The sequence below is a fragment of the Balaenoptera ricei genome, chromosome 3, assembly GCF_028023285.1.
Source record: "Balaenoptera ricei isolate mBalRic1 chromosome 3, mBalRic1.hap2, whole genome shotgun sequence".
NCBI lineage: Eukaryota > Metazoa > Chordata > Mammalia > Artiodactyla > Balaenopteridae > Balaenoptera > Balaenoptera ricei.
Window position 1 is genome coordinate 84,211,132 of NC_082641.1, and position 25,034 is coordinate 84,236,165.

A 25,034-nucleotide genomic window follows, 5' to 3' on the forward strand; every position below is an offset into this window, starting at 1 on the left:
GAGAAGGACTCAGCATTCTTCCAGGAAGGAGGAAGGGTGAGCATGTCAGGGGCTGGGTGAGAAATAGATGTTGAGTAGAAAACCATTGGTGTCTGCTACCTTTCCCCCAAGCCCCATCCCATCCTTGCCTCCCGTATACCGTATGCCCCAAGCCCTCAGGGTTTATTGGTTTCCTGGAGCAGCTGGTTTGCTTTTCTTTGGTGTTTCCATCCGTGGTGCCTTCGGTTGCAGTTGCCTCTGCTCTCTAAATCCAGTAATGTGAATTGTGTGCTTTCTACTTTCCAAAAATCTGTTGACACCTCTCGTCTGATGTTCTTTGCATTCATACTCTCTTTATGACTTATTGTTTTTTATTCTTCCTTTCTTGTCATTTTAGAGTGGTTTGGGAAGGAGTTGTAGTTAAATTGCATGAGTTCAACTTTCATTATTGGGAACTCCCATCATTTTTACAGTATGTATTAACAGTCTACTAGCTGAACTACCATAATTTGTTTAAAGTCCCTATTGTAGAGCACTTAAATTTCTTCTTTTTCTTTCCTCTCAGCTTGTTTTCTGGTGAATTATTTCCTTGCAGTAGATGACAAGAGGTGGAATTATGGGGACAAAAGTTATAAAAGGATACAATGTGGGGTAGTAGAAAGGGTGTGAGCTTTGGTACAATTCAACGGTTAATTCTATTTATTGCCATCAGTGTGATAAGCAATTATTTTTTAATCTACCTGAGTCCCAGTACCCAAATTCAGATTAAGGAATAATATTTATTCCAAAAATCTAAATACTCTGCAAAGTAAATAAAGTAAAATAAAAGTAAATAAGTAAAATTTTAAGTATAAATATGGCTTAAAAAAATAAAAAGTAGACGCCTTGGTGTTAATATCCTGTTCCATAACCTCCTTAATAAATTTAATTCCATTATTTACCATTTTCCTTCCTTAAAATGTCTCTCATTTTGAAACTTTCAATGTATCGAATCAATTCTAAGTTTTATTAAAGTGTCCAGGACCTCAAGGCTTTCTAGGGTAGGCATCTGAAGGTTGAACAGTGCTTTTTGCACCTAATTAAAGCTTAGCAAGTGGTATTATAATAAAAACAAGTTCTCTCACTGTCTTTTGTAATACGCATGCAAAGTTATTGTACCTTTCCAGAGTCTTGCCAGCTTTTAGGTAATGACATTAAACTAGAATGAATGGGAAAATGGTTTCCTTGCCTCATCGTCCTACTTATATTACCAAAAAGTTGATTGCCAAAACTGCACAGAACAGATTCCTAGCTTTTCTGTTTCTGCTTTCATTTTAAAGAGACTAGTTTACTACAAAATCTGTTTGAATCGAAACCTGCCCAATTTTTTATTCTTGCTTCACTCTCCTCAAACTACAGATGAACCATTAAATATTTCCTTGAGTATACATCTCACCTTCAATGGCACTTTTTTAAAAAAGAAAAGTACAAGCAAAAACAGAGTAGATGGGAGTAGTCATTAGAACATCAGAAAGGAACATAAAATTAATTACATTTTTCTGACTGTTCGTGCATTTTACCATAAACAAAATACACAATTAAAAATGCTAAGCCTATGTATTATCCCCATGGCTTAAAGAGCTGAAGTTCTGGTCGGGCAATTCAACCACAGGACTTTCATTTGTAGAGAGACATTCTTTTCAACTTCATCATAAATTAGTTTGTCGGGTTTTTCAAAGAGCCCTAGGAGGTTAGCAGAGCATGTATTCTTACTTGACAGATAAGGAAGCTGACGTCCAGAGAGTTTGCCAGAGGAAACATAGTGAGTCAGAAAATGAACTGCAGTGCCACAACTCCTGTGCATTTTTGTCTCACAGAATCAGCTCTCGGTAATTATCTCTCTCAGTGCTTATTACTTTAACTTTCTAACCTTGCTCAGTGGCCATAGTTCTCGGGGAATATCATTTGGTTTTTGTAATTCATGATGCAACAATTAAAAATGAATTTTCTAAATTAAAAAAAGTAGTTTAGTTAGTGCACAGAAATTCTGGTAGCTAGACTTGGTTCTAGAAGTCGTCATTCAAGAAACATAGCTCAGTTTTGTCTTTTATTTAGCCTCCATTTCAACTCTTCGTAGTGTGGTTATGAGAAGAGAACTGGATGACGATCTGGGCAGCATGTCTGTCTTAGCCCTGTCCTCTGCTGGTACGTGACTCTGGGCAAATTGGTCACCCTTCTCTAGCCTTGGTGGCATCACAGGTAAAACTGAGAATAACGTCTACTTTTCCTGCTCTACTAGGCTTTTTGTGATGAGCAACAATAAGATGATACTTGGGAACATGTTTGGTAAATTGTAAAGCACACCACCTAGGTAAGATAGTATTATTTCCTCAGTACCACAGAACAGGTGAAGAGATACCTCTTGGGCTAATATAAGGAAGAAAGTGAAAGGCCATTTAAGAAATTTCAGCCTGAACTGTTGTTAGGATTCATTTGCTTGAATGATACAAGTTGACCTTTAGTAAAAATCTCCACTATGACAGCAATTTAAGGGTGCTTAACATCAGAGCAAGGTGAAATTCTTAGTCTTCATATATGAGAGTAATAGGGAGCAAGCTCAAGGGTTAAATCCAAGTTCACTATAATTTGGTAGTCCACCAGTTGTTTTCAGATTTTTCTCTCTGGCTGCTGGGTTTTCAAATTCTCTTACCAATGGGAACACCATTTTTTGAAAGAAATAATTTAATAAATTCTGTGTCTCTGTGTATGTGTGTGTGTGTGTGTGTGTGTGTGTGTGTGTGTGTGTGTGTACATGTAGGCACTCATGCAGGCAAGAACTAAATGTTTAGAGAAAAATTGAATTGTTCAAAATTGTTTTTGACCTTTTATCACAAGCAGAGTTATCATTCATGGAAGATTAATGGAGCTAAGAATAGAGTCTAGTGCCCAGCATGGAATACTCATCTGAGAGAACTGACTGAAAAGCTTTAGATTTAAGCTTTCTGTTCCACTCTGGTAGAGGGATAGGTGAGCAGAATCTGCCAATTAATATGTATCTGTGCGGTGGATTGTATTTGTGATTGTTCAAAGGTCCCAGCACTTTTGATGTACTGAAGAGGATATATATAACCCTATCAATTTCTACCCACTCTGCCTGACTTTTTAAATTCCTTTACTGTAGAGTTCTGAAATAAGGAATTTGGATCGATTAAGGTAGGTGAACGAGAGTGAATAGAAAAGGGGGTAAAAAAGGAAAGAGATTGATTTTTTAAGTCAAAAAAGTACCATAGAAAATAATTGTTCCTCTCTCCAATTGCAAGATAATTTATTTTCTAATATATTTGAAGACCCTCTAGTATATCATTGGCAACAATGTGGCCCTTTGAGAAAATTTTGAATGGGGCATTTATCACATCATTGAGTGGTGATGATGACAAGACCCTTAAAGCCCCTTAAACATATAGCAGTTTTTCAAATGATCTTTCTCCATCAGAATACCTCAGTGCTATGCCACTTGATAAGTAGAAAAATAAGCTAAATTTGTTCTATTTTCTGATAAACAATTATTTATGGTTAGTAAAACTGACTTGAGAAATTAATGCAATTTTTCTCCTTTAAACACATGTTTTTGATAGTGGATTGCACTATATGTCTCACAAAAAAAGTTTAGAAACGGTTCTTCATTTCATGGCATTTATAGTGTAGCATATTCTTTTGACTAAGAACCAAAAAACAAAAGCAAACACTTCTTTTTGTTCTTTCTGGCCACTTCCTCTAATTTTACTAAACTCTTATCCAAAATACGGCCTGTTCACATGTAATAGTATTGGTAGCACCCAGGCCTTTTTGAGTGGTTGATGAAAAGCAGTTCATTTAGAACAGTTATTAATGCAGTTCCTCTGGATGTTAGTAGCAATTACTTGGGGAAAAAAGTTCAACGATTAATTAAATCTGGGAATAAGCTTAGATTAAACAAACTTAAATGGGCTTCATTATTATAGGAGTCCTCGCAGCCATTAAAAATAACAAGTCTATGATTCTTCCAATGGGGAGTTTAATAGACAGTGTTCCCCAAATGTATTTGACCATGAAATCCTTTTCTCATGAAGGCATCTTTTGGGAAAGAGAGATCATTTAGAAATTGACATTAGTATAAATATTAGGAAAGCCTTTAAAACAGGCTAACTCTGGATTAGAATCAGAGTTATAGTCTGAGCTCAGCTGTTTATTAACTATGTCCCTGGATGTGTCACAAAAACTTTTCTGAACCTCAGTTTCCTCATCTGTAAATGAAAATGAGAATACTTCAAATCATAATTAAGAGGATTAAAAAAAAAACTGTGCAAAAATGTTCTGTAAATTTCAAGGCATTTTAAAGATATAAGCATTATGAAAATTATGGTTACAGCATTAAAAGTTGATCTAACTAAGAATTATTGACCTGCTTATTTTTTAAGAATGTGCTTTGACATTAGATTAATGATGTGTAATAATCAGATTCCCTGATTCAGCAAACGAGAGTTGTTCTCTTCCAAGCCATTCAGATAGTGAAGTATTAACTTTAGGGGAAATAACCATAAAGTAATGAGGCAAAGGTTTCCATGTGGTTCATTATTCTATCACACTATCACATGTGAATTCTTGCATAGTGTTTATTGAACTAGAGATGATAAATGTTAAAGAGTAGGCTTCATATAGTTGGTGAAATACCAGACTAAAATTTTTCTCACTTGGATTAGCATTAAAATACTTAGAAATGAGGAAGGAAAATTATGTGAGTAAATAATAAAATGATTTTGAGTTTCATCCTCCTAGCATTTATCACCTAGAAGGCTGGTGGAGATATTGATAACCTCATAAAATGACAATAAGCAGGTTGTAGAAAAGCGAGGAAGCAGAGGTCCTAAGACATTTAGCATTACTGAAATAGAGTGAGTTGGTTGATAATATTCCCTTAAAATGGAATATAATTGTTATGGGCTGAATTGTGTCCCCCTCAAATTCATATGTTGAAGTCCTAACCCTCAGTGCCTAAGAATGTGAGTATATTTGGAGACAGCGTCTTCAAAGAGCTAAGATAAAATGAGGTCATATGGGTGGGCCCTAATCCAATATGACAGAGGTCCTTATAAGAAGAGGAGATTAAGACATAGACCTAGGAGAAACCCTCTGTGGACACAGAAGATGGCCATCTATAAGCCAAGGACAGAGGATTTAGAGGAAGCCAAACCTGCCAATACCATGATCTTAGAAGGACAAAAGAAAATAGATATTGATAACTCTTTATGTAGGCTTGTACGTGATTCATGTTTTAATCAAATCTGCCCTTTTACATACCATTGTTATCTAATAAAAGTTTATGTGGCTTACTCAGTGGTGGGTTCCTAAATCTGAAAGTCTTGAATATTCCTGTATTAGAGAAACAGTAGACTATAATAAGGAGTAATATTTGGAGCTAATTAGCCTGGGATCAAGTCCTGGTCCTGCCACTGTATGTCATCCATAAAATAGGTATGCAAATAGTACCTATTTTGTAGGGTTGTTGTGAAAATTAAATGAGTTAATGGATGTAAAGATGTACAGTACAGACATTGAACTTGCAATTCATATATCCAACACCAGATGGCAGTGTGGCCATCCAAGGTTAGGTTGCCATGTAATCAGGTTGATGAGCCAACATGAGCATCTGAAACACAAGGTAGCAAAATTCTAGAAGATTTCTGTGAAACTAAGACAAATTTAAAACCTCTGTGCAAATAATCCTATATAAGGTCACAGAAATATACACAAAAGCTTTTTTTTTTTTAAAAAGGAGAAGCTTAAGTAAAATGCATCTGATTATCATTAGTTGCTTTCCATCACTAGTTATTCAAATCATAACTCCTTGGTTTTCTAGCTGAATAAGCTTGGACAAGTTACTTTCCTTTTCTAAGCCTCAGTTTTCTTATCTGTAAAATAATATATGCATTTAACAAAATGTTGTTGAGCTTCTATATGTCAGGCATTGTTCCAGGCCCTGGGGATATAACATTTTAAAAAAGAACAGATATCCTTGCCTTCATGAGGCCTATACTCTAGTCACTAGACTCTAGTGAATAAGCAAAGAACTGTTAACATTTAAAATCAGACTGATTGTGTACCAGGATGTTAAAGTGACACTCTACCTCAGTGTTCACTGAATTCCCAAAGGTGCAGAACAAAACAATGGGTTTAAAGTAGCTCTACATTTTATGGCAAGGTATTCAATAGACCATTGATGAAGAACCTGGAAAGGCGATGTCAACAACTGCAAAGCTCAGCTTAGCACCTACCTCAAGCATGTAAGAAAGCTTGGATAGGTTGAAAGAAAGGATTGTTTTTAAAGATAATTTATTTGGAGAAAGTTGTTGGAGGACTGCACATATCCATCACATCGCCATAGTGAAGAGTGGGAAACATTCTTTCTCACCTAAATGAGAAAGGGATCTTCAAGAGAATCACTGGCATGGCTGACATGAGTCCCCTGGAGTTGAGGCACATAAAAGCTGGGTGAGAGGCTGTGGCTGCTCAAGCCTGAGGTGACAGAGCTGAGAGAAGAGAGCTGCACTGGAAGCAAGGTACACTGCTGTAGCTGACTGGCATAAAAGCACAGGCGTGTCTCATGGACCAGATGTGCACTCTGAGGAATCCCTATCTGGAAGGACAATGTGATATCCTCTGTTATAAAGTGAGGCACATTAAAATTTTCAAGGGTTTAGATGAGCAAACAGTTGGAATCAGGCAGTGCCAAACTGGAAGTTGTAAAAAGTTAATAAACAGAAACCTCAATTAAATAGAGCTGGGAGACCAGAAAGGGGAGCTCTCATGCCCTGTGATAGTAACAGAGCCCAACAGGAAGAAGAAAGCTCCTCTTCTTTCCTGACAAGGACACAGCCAATGAAAAGCCATGGACTCTATGTTTACTATAGCCCTCCCATCTTCCCTTTCCTCTCTATAGAAGAGTTCTCCTTCCCTTGCCAAGTGGGGACTTGCGTGTGTCTTGTCATGGTTGTAGACCCCAATTGCAGTTCTCTGCTGATCCCCAGTGAACTCATCTTTGCTGGAGAAATATTTGGCAGTAAATTTGTTTCAGGTCAACAAAGTGGTGAGGAGCCTCTTCTGACAGGAGCCAGGGGAAAGGCTTTTATAGAGCAGATATGGAAGGAAGCAAAGCAAGGAAATTATTTGATTGGCTATAGCTTAAGTGGTTGCCTTATTTGGGAGAACCTGGTTGGTTGGTTGTGATTGGTTATTCTTAAATTTTGTTTTCTCCACACAAGTGCATTTACAGAATTGACTCTGGCTTAGGTTTCGGTTTGTAGACTACAAAGGCATTAGGGCCACCTGGTATAATGGCGTCCTTATTTAATTACTTTAACACCACAAAGGAGATGGACTGCCAGGTAGTTGCCCAGGGCATGAGGGAGGAATCATGATGACCAGCTGGGGCCAGGCATTGTCAGCATCACAGTGGGAAGGCCCCAGTAGCAGTGCCTTTGAGGAGCTCCACTAGGGAAAGAATCCGCCCTGGGGATCCACAAACACAGAAGAGCCCCAGAGGTTATGTCTGTGCCAGCCAAGTAGAGCTTTTCCATCCCTTACTTCTCCCATCCTCATTCCAACTCTGAAGTGAGGGCGTGAGGAGTTGCCCCCACTAGGACAGGGAAGGAACACTACCTTGGAAGAAAGTTTAGAACATTAATAATTGCACTGAACATTTTAATTATTAAAATGAAAACATTCTTGTGCCTAGAAGGGATTAGAGGATTCATGTTATTATTAAAATTCTAAAAATTATTATGGCACCTGCCTGAGATTTCAACCAGGGACAAGAAAATACTTAGCCCTCCAAGTACAGTAAAAATAGACTTAACATATATGAAGGGCTTAATATGGGAAATATTTTCTATTTTCATCATTGTTCTTATGATCAGCCCTTGTAGCTTGTTGGACTCCCAGTTGTACAGCTCTTATACTAAAGATTAAAAGAAGGTTGCCAAGGATGCCAAAATAGCACACTGTGAAGAGTGGACCAAGCAGAACTCACACTACTCCTTAGTTCCCTCAACATCCATCCACACCCAGAGGCTGGCTCTGCTCTTTAGGGTCCCAAAGGAGGGGGCAAGTCTCTCTCCTGAAAGTCTGATTCATATTTTCCAATCTTCAGCACACAGTCCTTGTGAGCTGTTGGGTAAGATGTGTAGTCACGAGCAAGGAAACAAAGGCAGGAGTGCTCATCCAGAACAGCTCCTGGCGTGAGTGGGCACTCCCCAAGCATTTGTAGATTGAGTACTTGCATGACGGCCTGGGGCAGGATGAGGGGGATTGAATTACTTCTGGGATTTTGGGGATGAAGCAATTCTGGCCACCAAAGTAAAATGGTGTCATTTGAATGGTGCCTTCAGAAACATTTCTCTCCCACAGATGGGTGTTTTCACACAGAGCATCCCTCCTTTCATCAAAGGCAGCATTTTTCCGTGGTGTTCTGCCAACTCTGCCAGGGATACAGAGAGAAAGTAAAAGTTTCTATCAGGACAAATGTTTGGGAAATTCTGCACACATTGTCCTCACTACTAGGACATACATATTAGCATATTATAGAGTCTTCAAAATTGCATAGGTTAATTTTGCTAAACTCGGTGTGTTTACTGACCTTATAGGAGCTCAGAACACCTTATCTCTCAGCACACTTGCTAACATCCCTCTGACCGGTGTTCTGTGTCACGCCATTCTGGTTACATAGGACTAAGCCATCGTCTCCAGAAAGGCCCTGTGCAAAGGAACAACATGTAAATAAGTCAACGTGGAGATTCTCCCCAGCCTAGATTCTGGAAAGTAGAGAGCAGGGCTGCCAGGAAGCAGGATCCATTGGGAGAGGTAGTTTTTGATGAGATGATGGAGGATCAAGGAAGGATTGGAGATTACTGTATCTGGAAGATCAAGAGGTCAAAGGGAGCAGCAGCCCAATGGTGAAATGCAGTGTATTTCACAATTCTGTATGTGACAAGGTTCAGAAATATTATTTCATGTTGCTGTAGGGAACGAAAGACTGGAAGAAGATCAAAGTGCCACAGCCTATAATTTAGTTACAGTAAATGTTATCTATTTAATTAAGACTTCTCTAGCACTCACTATGTACCAGGCACTGTTCAGAGCAGATTACAAATATTACTTCATTAAATTCTCAACATAACTGTAAGGTAGGTACTATTACTTTCATCCCCATTTCAAAGATGAGGGAACTAGGACACAAAGATATTTAACTTGTTCAAGGGCCAGGACTCAAGTCCAGATCATGTCTCCATGATCCATGCTCTTAATCTGTGCTTGTGCGGCCTTTGTGAATACATGAAGTAGAACGGGATGCTGCTGGAGGTGATCCCAAGCCATTTAATAGTACAAACAATTACAAATACTAAGGAAAAACTCCCCCTCTTCTAGGTTCTCTGAAATGGGAGAAAGTTCTCCACTTTAATCAAAACTGACATTAATGTTTATTCCTATAACGTCTTGATATGACCTTTTATATACCCAAGATGAAACTAAAATTGATGTGAGGGATAGCGTTCCAGGTAAAACAACTTAAGTGATAAAACTTGTTACCTCAGCAATGTTGCCCGAGGGGCAGACTTACATTTTTCATGAAAAATGTTAGGCAGAAGGTCTTGATGTCATTTCATGCACCATTTAATCAGATTTAGCTCAAGAGACAGGGGGATTTGGAAAGCTATATTTTTCTTTTTTAAAAATACAACACATATTTTGGTATAAAAGTAATTCATGCTCACTACAGACAATTTTGGAAACACAAATTATAATTAAGAAAATAAAAATTATGCATAATTCTACCACCTAAAAACAATTACTTTGATGTGTTTACTTCTATTCCTTTTTTTTTCTCTATTGAATATATATGTGTGTGTTTAACACAATTGAAGTCTGAATACATTTTACATCTTACACATTTTACTTAACATTATGTTGTGGATATTTTCCCATGTCTCAAGAAAATCTTTGTATAACTGTAGTGTTGTTCTGTCTGTTATCTTGTTTTAAGTTGTTTATTTTTGTTTTGGTGCCATGTTCTGTGTTCTTTGTCTTTTAATATAAGGAATATGGTTCTTTGGCTTTTGTCTTCTACAGTGATTTGTATAGTTTTCACTTCTTGTTTGTACTTGCATTGAACAAATAGGACTCTAATTATGCAAGTCAAGATTGAAATTGCACTTTTTTGACTCAGCCCACTTATATGGATGAGAAGTTTTCTGTGTTTCTATTTCTTCATACATCATTTTGGGGTTTAAAGTATTATTTAATATTTTACATATATACATATATATAAAGATGATTTGTTAACATTTGTAATAATTATTGTGACCATATTTATAATTTTTTACCTTTTTATTCAGACATAATTTCAGACTTTTAGAATATTGCAAAACAAAAAGTAGTATAAAGAACACTCCTTTAATCTCCACCAAGATTTGCAAAATATTTCAATATATTTAATATATACTTCACCAAAGAGATATATAGATATTAAATAAGCATGTGAAAAATATATAATATCATTAATCATTAGGGAATTGTAAATTAAACCCACAATGAGATACCACTACACCTTTGTTAGAATGAGTAAAATTAAAAGTACTGATTATACTAAGTGTTGTCAAGGAAGCAAAACAACTGGAACCCTCATACACTGCTGGTGGAAATGTAAAATGGGATGACCACTTTGGGAAAAGAGTTTGACAACTTCCTTAAAAATTAAACATATGTCTATCATATGACCTGGTCATTTCACTCCTAGATATCCACTCAAGATAATTGAAAGCATATGCAACAAATACTTGAACGTGAATGTTCATAGCAGCTTTATTTGTAAAATCTATAAATAGGTGAATAGATAAACAAATTATGATATATCCATACCATGGAATACAATTCAGCATTAAAGTAGAACCAACTGTAGATACGTGCAGCTGTATTAGTGAATCTCCACATGATTATGATAATTACGAGGGTAAGAAACCAAGACCCCCCAAAAAAGCATACTTTCATTTCATGTGCATAGCATTATAGGATATAAAAACAAATCTAATGACAGAAAGCAGATCACTGGTTGCCTGGATGGGGGGTCGGGTGGTAGTGCAGAGAGGTGTGGGAGAAAAGGATGACAGAGGCACAAGGCAACTTTTGGAGTTGGTGGATATCGTCATTATCCTGATTGTTGGGATGCCTTCACAAGTGTGTACATGTATTAACACTTATCAAATTGTACTTTTTAAATAAGTGCAGTTTGTATTTTAATTATATTTGAGTAAATCTGTAAAAATGTATAATAGCAGACAAAGTATTTGTTGTATATCAGGTACTGTTTTCTGGCTCTTTATAAAACATAAAAGATATAAAAGCATTTAGCACTATAGTAGGCACTTATAGTAGGCACTCAATATATGTTACTTGAAAATGAATCTGATTTATGTAAATTTTTTCTATGAAAATGTTTGGCATAGAGTAAAAATGTTATCTTTAATTTCATATAGAATCAGTTTCCCTTTGATACATATTTAGACTAAACAAAAAACAAACATAAAAGCAAGAATAAAAATTTTCTGGCCGGTGAAACCCAATGACAAAACAGCAAGAAGAGAGCCACAATCATCTGCCTTAGTCTCTAAAAATATATAGACACATATGCACATATGTATACATACATGTATGTATATATATATATTCATACAGACATATAACATACAGAGATGTAAAAATTTAAATCCATCTAGGGATTAAATAGATTCTTTGGAAACTAGTCATTGGTATCTGGATGTCAGAGATCACAAAGTCAATTTATTAATAAGATGTCTAAAGCACAGTTAGTGTTCAATAAAGGTTTTTAAAAAAGGAATCAATGAAAACAAATGAATCAATGAGCAATCTTGTTTCTCAAATTACTTTCATATTCATGTAGAAGACTTTTAGTGAAAATGTCTTCCAATATTTAAAAAGTAACTTTGTTTTGGTCCTATAGCCCTAAGAGTTGCTACTATTTATGAAAAACACCAGTCTTAAATAGCTCCAAGTTCAAGATGCTAAATAAAATAAATGCTGTTTCCAAAATTGTTTGGCATTGAAGTTAGCATTATTTGTGCAACACTAATTGGAAACAACTAAAAATGAAAATAGTCATTCAATGGTTTAATATCAGGAAATAAAAAGTAATACTATATAGAAAGCCCAGAGATAAATCCACGCACATATGGTCACCTTATTTTTGATAAAGGAGGCAAGGATATACAATGGAGAAAAGACAGCCTCTTCAATAAGTGGTGCTGGGAAAACTGGACAGCTACATGGAAAAGAATGAAATTAAAACACTCCCTAACACCATACACAAAAATAAACTCAAAATGGATTAAAGACCTAAATGTAAGGCCAGACACTCTAAAACTCTTAGAGGAAAACATAGGCAGAACGCTCTATGACATAAATCACAGCAAGATCCTTTTTGACCCACCTCCTAGAGAAATGGAAATAAGAACACAAATAAACAAATGGGACCTAATGAAACTTAAAAGCTTTTGCACAGCAAAGGAAACCATAAACAAGACAAAAAGACAACCCTCAGAATGGGAGAAAATATTTGCAAATGAAGCAACTGACTAACGATTGATCTCCAAAATTTACAAGCAGCTCATGCAGCTCAATATCAAAAAAACAAACAACCCAATCCAAAACTGGGCAGAAGACCTAAATAGACATTTCTCCAAAGAAGATATACAGATAGCCAACAAACACATGAAAGGATGCTCAACATCACTAATCATTAGAGAAATGCAAATCAAAACTACAATGAGGTATCACCTCACACCGGTCAGTATGGCCATCATCAAAAAAACTACAAACAATAAATGCTGGAGAGGGTGTGGAGAAAAGGGAAGCCTCTTGCACTGTTGGTGGGAATGTAAATTGATACAGCCACTATGGAGAACAGTATGGAGGTTCCTTAAAAAACTAAAAATAGAACTACCATATGACCCAGCAATCCCACTACTGGGCATATACCCTGAGAAAACCATAATTCAAAAAGAGTTATGCACCACAATGTTCATTGCAGCTCTATTCACAATAGCCAGGACATGGAAGCAACCTAAGTGTCCATCAACAGATGAATGGATAAAGAAGATGTGGCACACATATACAATGGAATATTACTCAGCCATAAAAAGAAATGAAATTGAGTTATTTGTAGTGAGGTGGATGGACCTAGAGTCTGTCATACAGAGTGAATTAAGTCAGAAAGAGAAAATCAAATACCGTATGCTAACACATATATATGGAATCAAAAAAAGAAAATGGTTCTGAAGAACCTAGGGGCAGGACAGGAATAAAGATGCAGACGTAGAGAATGGGCTTGAGGACACAGGGAGGCGGAAGGGTAAACTGGGACAAAGTGAGAGAGTGGCATGGACATATATACACTACCAAATGTAAAATTGATAGCTAGTGGGAAGCAGCTGCATAGCACAGGGAGATCAGCTCTGTGCTTTGTGACCACCTAGAGGGGTGGGATAGGGAAGGTGGGAGGGAGACACAAGAGGGAGGAGATATGGGGATATATGTATATGTATGGCTGATTCACTTTGTTATAAAGCAGAAACGAACACACCATTGTAGAGCAATTATACTCCAATAAAGACATTTAAAAAAAAAAGTAATACTATCTTTTCTTATCTAGTTTTTCATAATTTGAATATCTTCATGCTGTTATTACTTACAAACTCTGGTTTATCAAAGGACAGAGCTCATTGTAGAGCTAATACTTTTTTAAAAACTATTAAAGTTAAGGTGTTAAGGTGAAAAAAGTTGGAGAGGGAAGAAATATGAGAAAGAGGAGGTGGAAGGCTGAAGATGTCTAATATTCAGTGTGAAAGACTAGTAAACATGCATGCCAAATATGTAATTTCTAAAATCACTGTTTAGCCTTGAGCTGATGTTTCATTTAGTTCATTGATCATTCAAAATTTATTAAAATTCTACAGTTAAGGAACTCTGAGAAACACCATGATGCATGATTCTTAAATCTACAAGAAAGCACATATAAGAAAGGTAGCCGAACCCTGGTAAACACATTTATAAGGGATATGGAAGAAGTAAATCCAGTGGACAAAAATAGAAAAGAGAGAATAAGAAAGATAAGAGGAGAATCTGAGCAGCATGTCATCTTGGAAATCGAGCTTATATTATTAATATAATTGACATGGCATTTAGGACATGTGAGAGACATTACTGGTGGTCACTCGTATCCCGTTCTGCTCTCCTTCCAGGAATGTAGAAAACATTTTCCAGCCCCCTTGTAGGCAGACATGGAAATTCGATTACATGTAGCCAATGAACTTTGAGCAGCAGTGGCTGGTGTCCGTGCCAAGGCACAGGAAGAGCAGCTAGAAGATGTCCTTTCACTCTCTTTCCCTGCCAAGTGTTGGGGTGGTGAAATGTCCATCCCATTGGTGGTGTTGGCTTACAAACAGGTATGGTGCTATCTTAAAGTGTTTTCTTACAAACAGGTATGATGCTACCTTAAAGTGTTTTCTTACAAACAGGTATGATGCTATCTTAAAGTGTTTTCTCCGTGTAAATTGGAAAAACAACATAATCACGTGGCTCAGATAGAAGAGATAAAACAAACACATAGCAACATTTTTTGGTGGTATGTATTGATTTACCATGTCCAGTCTCACATCCTTAATATATTTAATCATGGAACACAATTTACATACCTAAAAGTTCCACATTGCAATTATCAGCATGTTGCAGTAGGCATCTTATCACTGTGGGCTATACAAAATTTTTACAATTTCCATGAAGTACCTGGAGCACTAAAAAATGATTTTCTACAGAGTTTGAGTAAAGTAGGTTTTAATCACCTCTTCCAGTCAAGACATTGTATTATTAAGTAACACAAAGTCACTCCCCCAAGATCAACTCCAGCTGAAATAGAAACATCAAGAGGGACATGAAACTGTCAGAAATTCCTGGGAAAATGGAGGGCTGTTGTGTGAGGGGATGATGGTCCTAGTCTAGGGCATTTTGCTCTGGATATCATTTTTGTCTACTTTGCCTTGGGGCTATCAATGGTGCCAGAATCCATGTAAATGCAACTGCCCTCAGGCATAAAATCTTGGCAGCACAAATTCTGATTAGGAGCATCAAAAACTTGCGATGATTGACAAGCCTTGGATAGTCATGTCTCTTCCCCGCCCCCTCACCCAAACCTCCAGGATGGGTGATACACACTAGGATGGTTTTCTGGTACCCAAGCTGCTCCAACTGCAGGCTCAATGGAGATTCTACCCCACAAACATCAGGTCTGAGACAGATTGAAGTTTGACTTTTAGCTTTCCCCATATATATTTCTGGACAGAGCAATGAATATCCCAAGAGGAATATTAACTGACAAGTTAAAATAAGAGGATAGCTGGGGAGCACAGCTCTTTCAAAAGAAAACAGCAAAGTAGATGTCAGAGTCCATCAAAAAAAAAAAAAGTTTTATAACTGATGGGACAAAGACTCAAAATAAGATTTAAAATATAGCAAAACAGATAAGGAAAGACAGGAGCAATATGAAACATAAGGAAATGTAAAAAAAAAAAAAGAACAAAGTGGAAATATTATGTGTTAAAAAATGCAGTAGTTGAAATACAGAACACAATAGATGAGGTAAAATGTAGAATTGATACAGCTGAGGAATTGATTAATAAATTGGAAAATTTGATTGAGGCACCCTCCCAGAAGGAAACAGGAAAAGATAATGATATAGAAAATAGAAAAGAAAAGTTAAGCAATATGAAGGTGATATATTGTTCATAAGAAATTGTTATTTTTCTAAGCTATCAATTTGCCTGTTAATTGAAACAAAATAGCCGTGTTTACCAAGGCTGATTATAAAGATAGTCCAACCTGGTTTGAGGACATGAATAATTAATATGAGAGTGAAACAACTTATTCAACAAGAACAGGGAAAATATATTTTTCCTTGGATAGATGCCATATTTTTTGATTATTTTAAAGTCATAAGCATATAACATTCTGAATGAACATATCATTATGCTGTGTGATAACTATGAAGAAGTATATATAGAATAATATTCTAATGGGAGAAAATTATAATAAAAGTAATCATATCCATTTAATAGTGTTTATCATCATTATCATATTGCAAAGTAACCTGGCTTAGATAGGTAGCAGTTCCTGTAAATGATTGTAACATTTTATAGTCAATCGAAATTTTTGTTCTTATTTTTTGGTCTCCCAGATAAAAATCAGTTTTTTAAGTAAGAATTATCATCATTGTCGTCATCATCTTCACCATCATCTTTATCATCACCACCCTCATGGGTGTTAGTATTCCCAGCCCCCTCCTTATCCACAAACGTATAAAATGGCAAAGGCTTGTTTCTGATTGTGTAAGTATTGGGATTTCCTTGCCACCAACCTCCTTATACCATGCCTTAAAGCATACGTGCCCAGTTTTTTGTTTGTTTGTTTTTTGCCAAATCATTTTCAAAATGTTTCGTCCTTCCTTTCTTCCTTCCTTCTTTCCTTTCCTCAACATTTACTGAGCACTCACTATGTACCAGCACTGAATGACGTTGGTGATAAAAGAGAAAAAAAGAACCTATGGCCCCTGACTTTTACAAGACCTCAAGGATTGGTGAACAACTGTTCCATGCTCAGCTGTCCTATGCTGAATGTCCTGGGAGCTAGGGGATTTGAGGAAGCAGAAATTCCGGACCACAGAGATACTGATTATATGTCACAGGTATGTTCCCAGGATGTGGGAACAAAGAATGTTGCTAGTCCAGGGTATGCAGCAATAGAAAAACAAGGGGGAAAATGTGACTACAGAGATATGATAAAGGTAAGCTAGGTTTTAGGGAAGAAAAGATGATCAGCAACTCCTCCAGGAATGTAGGCATGTACTCTCTCTCTCTCTCATTCTCTCACAGATATCACACACATACACAAACACACCCGAGGTTTGACTCAAGGACTAACCTTAAGCACATATACTGTGATTTTAAGAACCAACTCTTTCTATCTGACTCTAATGATTTAGCACTGAGAAACAAAGGCCTTCATTTGCCTGGTAACTATGATATGGTTAAAAACGTAGTGTCTCTGAGATGGCTATGCTACTAAGGAGCATAGGAACCAAAGTGCAGATTTATGGTTTCTAGCCGATGAGTCACTAGGAATGGGTTTAAGTTTCAAAAATAATCAATAAAGTCATAGTACAAAAATCACAGCACCTTATAAGGAAGTCACAGTCATCCAACCATTTGCTAATGGTACTTAACATGATAATACGTTGATTAAACTCACTAAATTGATGGGAGTGTATGTACCACTTCTTTAAAAGACCAGAAACTGTCAGATGTAAAAGAGGTTAATACAGGTAGGATCTCTCCGTAAGACAGCCAGGGGTCTTTTTCAAGTAAGTAGTTAGATGTTCAAAGAACAGAAAGTATAGCTTGAAGAAATGGAATCTAGGCTTGGGAACAATTTAGGGCTCTTGTCTTCAGGGTTCCCCAGGACAGAGGTTCAAATGGGCCAACAAGGGGACCTTGATAATCTGCCCAAACCTACGATAGTATGTGCGGTTCTCACCCAAGTCCTAAATAAGTAGGCTTCTAATGTCAAATTGGTTTTCTCTACCAGGAAGAAATATTTCCCTTCAGAAGTGATTAAGTGGACTTTCTACTCCAAATTCATCTTGTATGACTTTGGGTAGTGAATTTTTCCAGGAAGTGGGTGAGTTGATCTTGATAGTTGGAAAATCACAAACAGTAGCATAGTCTGAGAGAAAAGAAACTGCACAATACTTTTAGAGCACCCGTTTATCCTTCAAAACTACATACCTCGCAACAACATTTCAAAGCCTTTGTCATGTACAACAGAGGAGAGTCCAGTCTTGGAATAAGAAAATCTCTTTCATAAATAATAGAGTGACACTGAGATTAGTGAACATTGAGATCTATACGATTCTGTCTCTGGGAATTTTCTATTCATGAATTCTGCTGAATACTGAGGTAGAATGATTACTTCAATATAAAAATCTCTTAGAGTTAAAAGACGTCTAAGAAATGGTAATCACCTGTGTGGCACACATTAACAACATTAATGTTTGTACTATTATTGAAATGGGTATATGAAAGTTCTGTGATTTGACTGTCCTTTTGACTAAATTATAGTTTGACCTAAGAACTTAACACATGCCAGTTATCAACCAGGGCAGAATACTTTGGGTAGTGAATGTTAAGAGTTATGTGTTATTGTGGAAACTTCTAAATGGCAACTGCAAACTTACGGTAAAAGGTGCATCTTAAAAATGTATTCTTTACCTTCAGCATTTCAGAAACACATCTAACACATGTGCCTATTGAAGCAATATGAAAATACAGAAATATCAAGGAAATATCACTTATATATTCATAAGTTTGATTTGATGTACACCAGCTTAATGTCTTATGGAACTGCTCTGTCGGTGCCATCCTCAATTAAGGTGGATGCTCATGTAGATCAACATATTACCAGTGTTACTCTACCGATTTAATAGGAATTAACCTGTTAAAATGGGCTCAGATTGATTTGTTGTCTTATTTGGTTAGGTAGCTACACATCTGACAATTCTCTGACATTGGCAGTTTACTTGTAATGAAAGAAAGCACCAAAGATAAGAAGGGGGGATGCAAACGTGGGAATCAGGTTGCTTTTAATTAAGGGTGATTTTCTTTTTTGGCCGTGCCGTGCCACATGCAGGCTCTTACTTCCTCCGATGAGGGACTGAACCCGAGCCCCCTGCAGTGGAAGGGCTGAGTCTTAACCACTGGACCACCAGGGAAGTCACAATGGTGGTTTTCACGTTGTGAGTAGGGGTATTTTGTGTCTACCCAGTGTGATCTATGTGGAAATCTCCCATTTTATAGACTCTGCTGTCTCTTTATGAGATTTGCAAAGGAGAAGGTTCAATTTACATCCACCCCTGGGGCCTCAATTTGGCAACCCCTCCTCCACACTACATCCTCTTCACCGCTCCCAGTTTCACTTTTGGCTATTGCCGTCTAGAGCTCCCTGCTCCATGCTAGGGTACTGGGCTGCACTACATGTTGCTGTGATGTGAAAATCCCACACCTTGTTTTATTACCGTATAGTCTAATTCCCCCAGAGCACCAGCAGTCAAGGCTGTATGGGTGAAACAGTTTTCCCTGAAGAATTGGGAGTAATTAAAGAAAATTAATTACAACAGAAATAATATTTTAAAAACCTTTTAATATTATATCCCAAATATGTCTGTTTCCCTAGTCCAAGAGAAGAAAAAAAGACAAATTGAGCCCCTCACAAAGGGCCATTTAAGGGCACACACCATGTCTGTCTTTTTTTTTTTTACCTTGTAAGTAATCTTTTATTTTTAATTGTAATATTATTTATGGGTTTTTGCTCACTAGGAATCCTGTGTCGCTTTCAAAGAGATGGTATGAAACACAATACATCAGGAGAAAGACATGTGCTGATGAATTATGGTCCTGAATGTCATCATTCCGGTGATGTATATTAGAATAGGGATGGAGGAGTGAAGTTGAGGGATGAGTCTGTGTGCTGTGCATTCTTGAATGATCCCCAAGAAAACTGTGATACAATTATTATCCATGTTTAGCATCATATAATCACAAAGTATTTGCCTGCAGAGGGAACCATTTTGCTAGGTACCTAGGCATATACACCACCAACACCCTGGGCGACATCCATTTACCATGTCTGTCTTGCTCTCCTGCCTTCTTTTTCTTTACCTTCAATGTGCACCCCTCTCCTTTTAGTAAAACTCTATTGCCACCCCCCCACAGGGATTTGTTTTGCCCTAGTTTCCATCCCCTTCCTCCAAAGAGTATAATCCAGAAAATGAAATCATCTTCAATCATATATTTTCAATGACATATTTGATCTGGAACAATATCAAGAGAACTTCATCAGAAAGTCCTGGCAGAGCTCACCAGGCAAAGCAGAACTGTCTGCAGAGGCCAGGCATCGCAGAGCAGAGTGAAGAAGCCTGGGTTTGGAGTTGAGCCTCAAAGACCTAATAACTGCACAGTCATTAAATTGGAAAAAAGTATAATTGGTAGTTCAAAGATGTAGAAGTGGTTTTTCATTGGATAGCCTGAGTTAACAAATAAATTAAATGAAAAAATGTTGAAGACTTCAGAGGAACATCTCTGAAAGGAAGTTTTAGAATTAAATCTAGAATTAACATAATACATTATAAGATTTCTGCAAGACTAAGATATAAATATCTAAACAACAATGAGGAGGTCTCTTTATGGTGAATGAGAAATGGAGGAATTCTTTTTTTCCACTCAACGAATATTTACCAGGTGCTTAATATGTGCCAGGAACATTTAAGGTGCTAGGAAATATAGCAGTAAATAAAAGGAATAAAAATATCTACCTTCATAGAGCTTACATTTTAGAGGTGGAAACAGATGCTAAAGAAGATCAATTAAATGAATGGGTTATGCCATAAATACTTTCAAGGCAAGCAGAACAAGAAAGGTGGATATGGACTTGCTGGAGATGTCAGAGAACTGTGGTTTTAAATATTGTGCTCAAGGAAACCATATGTTTATAGGTACCAGTGAAAAAATTTCTATGAAAGAGCCAGCAATGACTATAAATAGAAGCATGAGGCTCTACAGAAAACAATATGTATCTGCCACATTATAACAGAAAAATGTGACATTACCTCATGTCTCAAATATTCTAAAGATGTCCTCTCTGTATAAGATGAATATCATCATGGTGTTACTTAAAAAGTGGCTTCATCAAGGTGAGATTAGGTGCCCCTTCCACAGATTTCCATAGCACCCAGTACTTCCTTGTTGTAGGAGCTTCTATTCCCCAATATTGTTCTTGGAGGAGAAGCTGAATATAACAGAGACACAGACCATGAAGCCTCTGATAGAGAGAAAAGTCTTCTAAGGTCCTGCTAACTTTTAAGTTTCCACAAGGTTGGCTGTACTTTGTTTCCTGCCCTGGTTTTCTGAGATATGTGTCCATAAAATATTCCCACCCTTATTTTGGTGGACCTCTGTTTTTTGCACCTAAGCTTTTTGCTTTCAATAATTTTAGCTCTGAGTCACTACCATGTCTTAGGTACTGTATATAGGTGATATTAATACTCAAAGCAATCTGGAAAAATGGGTATTATTATGTTTGTTTTCTAGATGAGGAAGCAAATATGGTTCGGTAGGTTAAATAATTTGAACAAGGTCACATGGCTAGAAATCCTGGACTGCATGATTTCAAAGTCCAGGCTATCTTGATTTTATCACATCGTATCTTGTAAAGTAATTCGATGACAAGGTAGGTATGGGTCAATTGACCCATAAATGTGCAAATAGTTCACAGCAATAGTAACAAATAGGAAAAAAGATTTTTCCATAAACTCTTTTTATTCTGGAAAAGATTGAGTATACAGAAGTGAATCTTCATAATTAAAAATATAAGGATTTTGGCTAAGTGTTCAGGAATAACAAGAAATTGCAATACTGTAGTAGGTTAATGATTAGAAAGGTAAAAAAGCCACTTTATATAATTTCTGAATAGAAAGTAATAGTGTAATCAAGACTGTTAACAATTGGAAAGCATCAAGCTTTGATTGGCTGAGGAATTTAAAAACTGATATTTAAAATTTTATTTTTTGAGTAGGCATTAATTTTGCATGGTTGAAAATTCAAAATATACAAAGGAATATATAGTAAAAGGTTGACCTCTTACCTCTGTTCCCCAGCCATCAACTTTTCCTCCCTAGGGGCAACTAATATTTTTCTCTTCCTGGCTATGCTTCTAGAGATATGTTCTAAATATGCAGATGTGTTGCTTTTAAACTCCTTCAGTTTTTAAGAACATGTTATTGTATGTTCACATGCTGTTATAGGAAGTAATACAGAGAGATCCATATACCCTTTACCCAGATTTCCCCATTGGTAATTTACAGTAGAATACTATATAGTATTCTATACTATACAACTATAGTTCAATATAGAACACTATATTCAATACTATGCTGTAGTTCAATAGCACAACCAGGATACAGAGCATTTACATAACCAAGGCTTCCTTGGCAGTAGCTGTCTCTCCCTCTGTGGCTACAGCTTCCATCAGGGTGACCTCTGGGCTCCAGTAACCCTGCCTCTTCTCTTTGTTTCTCCAGTTAGGAGCTGCACTTGCTAATTTCTGGATTACCTCGTCAACCCCTGCTTAGCTTCTGAGTTCTTCCGTGGCCTGTGTTATCAATTCCTTGCATCAATTGTCTTTGTAAATATTTGAAATGATCTCTATTTTCCCTGTTAGCCCCTGCCTGAAACAAGTGGATTTAAAGAAAAGTGGTGATGTGGCATTTCTTGCACACCTGGCTTTGTAGTTTCTGTTTTATACCCACTATGTTGTTATCAAATCTACCTATCCTGTTCTCTCAAACTGACTATTCGCTAGGCGATGCTCTTTAAACCAATGTATAATCTTTCCCAGACAACCATAATTTTTTTTTTTTTTTTTTTTTTTTGGCTGCGCCCTGCGCCTTGTGGGATCTTAGTTCCCCGACTAGGGATCGAATCCGCGGAGTCCTGACCACTGGACCGGTAGGGAATTCCAGACAACCATTATTTTAAAGTGATTTTTCTGGGAAGGAGGCTTGAGGCAAAGATATAACTTACAAAAGGGGCGTTTGAGATGGAGTGTCTTCACTCCCCAGGTTCAGAAGGCCTTTCAGGTCACAAGGTCTATCTATGGTACACTTGCGCCTAATTCTTTATAAGCATGCCATTTTTCTTTATAGATTGAAAGATCTTCACAGAACATGGAAAAGCTCTGTTCTGGGCTTCTGCATTACCCCCACCCCGATTCCCCTCTTCAGCCACGTCCTTGCAAGCCACAACTGATCTGAATTAAGAGAGTACCCAGTCAGAGTCTTTACGTGGCATAGACACATCAGGAGGGGCCACACATAAAGCTATTATCAGCCATTAACTACCTGGTGAATTGGTTTATTGGGTGTTTGTGACACTCAAGAACTGACTGAAGTTTTGATTGGGTGATGAGTCAGGGCTAGGATGGGAGAACAAAGCACCACCCAGGGAGGGAGGCAATTTGGACACAATGCCCCCTCAAGAGAGCTAGCCTTGAGCCTCATAAATTTAAAGGCAAATCAGAACTTTACTGCTTTTGGCCAAAGAACATTGACAACCTTTCAGAGCAAAGGGCAAGTACAAGGCATTCTTCTGAAAAGGTTACAAGATTTCAGACAGAACAGAATGAAAGTAAGTTTCTGAATATAAAATATACTATGTTTTGGAGGTGGTTTTATGAGAAGTGATCATCAGAACAATATACTACTGTGTCGAACAGATTATAGTCTGAAATAACTTTCAGTGTTCTCCTAAAGTACTGATGAAAAAAAAGTCCATTCATTTATTCATTTAACACATACTACGTCGTGCCAGGTTCTATATTTGAGAAGTTATACGTATCTGTTAGAAATAATTTATGTTTTCCTAAAATTGTTCTATAATCTTCCCATACGTATTTTAGGGCACATAAAGTAGTATAAAATGTCTTCTAGCTGAGGAGCCTCCAGACATCACTGTTGAAATAAGGGTGTTCAGATTTGTCTTTATAGTTTCAGGGACATATATAGATTTTGGAACAAGTGTGAATCAATATTTGTTTACATTTCTATTAATTTACACCAAGATTATGCCTTTTATGTTCAGATAAAGCATTTTCTTAAAAAAAAAAAAACAAGAAGAAAGAACAACAAACTCTCTTGGATTGAGACTGGAACACAAATTATCATCATTTATAAACAATTCTGGGGTTCCACTGCCTGGCTTCAAACCCACCTCAGCCACTAACTCTGTGTGTGTGACCTCGAGGAAATTACTTAAATTTTTTTCATCTTTAAAACGCGAATCATAATTGGTCACTCTCTTACAGAATTGTTGAGGAGTGTAAATTAGAAAATGCATGTAAAAAGGCCTGGCACACAGTGAGGGCTAAATAAATGCCTGTAATTATTCTTATCTCTGAGTTTGATAACCGGTTTGGCAGAGGAGACAGATGTACATGAATCGAGAATAGGAAAGAATGATCAAAGGAAAGAATTTCTTACAAGAATGGAAAAGATCAAGTCTGAGGATTCAAAAAGGGGCTAATCAAATCAGAATCTGAATTTTACCCTCCTCCCCACATGCACTAGATATTTAGCATTTTTCTAAGATTGACCCTATAATTTGTAATTTCATGGGCTTCCAGTCTTCTCTACTTCAGCTCAGTGCTGCGTCCTTAAAGCGGAGACTCACCAATGACAAACGTCGCCACAACACGTAACTGGGGCAACTTGAGTGTTGCCAGGCCTGCGAGTGGGAGCACTTGAATTGTTGTGCGCGGGTTTGGACTGGGCAGCGGGGGTTACGACTCCTCCTCCCCCTCAACCACCGCAGCCGGCAGCTCCACCCCCCTCTCCCCAGCCCCCTTCTTCCAGCTCCCGAGCGCCTTTCTCTTTCGGGTCCGCCCTTCCTCAGGGTGTGTGAGCTGGGCGCAGGAGGCGGGCTCAGCGCTGACGGGCTGCGCCTCTGCAGCCAGAGGGAGGAGGGCGGGAAGGCGTGCGGCGGCGGCGGAGGAGGAGAAGGAGGCGGGGACTACGCCGGGCCGTAGCTGGCGCCGAGCGCGGTGGGAGCGGAGAGGGTACCCGGCTGGCTCGGCTGGCGGCCTCAGCCCGGATCTCGACGCCGCAGCCCTGCGCCTCCCGAGCCCTTGTCTCAGTCTCCGCGGCCCCAAGCACGGCGGAGGCGGCGGAGCTGTGGGCCACTGGTAGGTTGCACGGGGACGGCGGTTCCTTCTGCAACCTTTTGTGCTGCAGAAAAGGTGGTGGTGATGATGATGATGGGTGGGTGGGTGCGTGGGTTAGGGGGGTTGCCTCAGTCATCGATCCTCGGTGCCAGCTC

At 37.8% G+C, this 25,034-nt stretch overlaps 1 protein-coding gene and 2 long non-coding RNA genes across 8 annotated transcripts in view; 2 read left to right on the top strand and 1 right to left on the bottom strand.

The window, feature by feature from the left end:
- Positions 1–24,563, bottom strand: part of LOC132362410 (uncharacterized) — a 45,537-nt gene extending 20,974 nt beyond the window's left edge. Inside the window, exons 1-3 of one of the 2 annotated variants that reach the window (XR_009502361.1) lie at positions 24,390–24,542; positions 8,630–8,746; positions 7,745–8,470 (exon numbers count right to left, since the gene is read on the bottom strand). This is a non-coding gene — a long non-coding RNA (uncharacterized LOC132362410). Of the gene's footprint in view, positions 1–7,744; positions 8,471–8,629; positions 8,747–24,389 lie in introns of those variants that run through there. The other variant, XR_009502362.1, reaches the window with a different exon arrangement.
- Positions 16,596–19,602, top strand: LOC132362412 (uncharacterized). 2 transcript variants are annotated; one of them, XR_009502366.1, is made up of 3 exons: positions 16,596–16,798; positions 18,799–18,904; positions 19,485–19,602. It is a non-coding gene; the product is annotated as an uncharacterized LOC132362412 (long non-coding RNA). The 2 variants fall into 2 exon arrangements; XR_009502365.1 differs by lacking the exon at positions 16,596–16,798 and adding an exon at positions 17,706–17,790.
- A 43-nt stretch (positions 24,564–24,606) lies between the features above and the next one.
- Positions 24,607–25,034, top strand: part of MACIR (macrophage immunometabolism regulator) — a 245,103-nt gene continuing 244,675 nt past the window's right edge. For 2 of the 4 annotated variants that reach the window (XM_059916848.1, XM_059916849.1), the window contains exon 1: positions 24,687–24,900. The gene's annotated coding sequence lies outside the window, so the exon portion shown is untranslated. Of the gene's footprint in view, positions 24,901–25,034 lie in introns of all 4 variants that reach the window. The other 2 variants (XR_009502360.1, XM_059916846.1) reach the window with 2 other exon arrangements.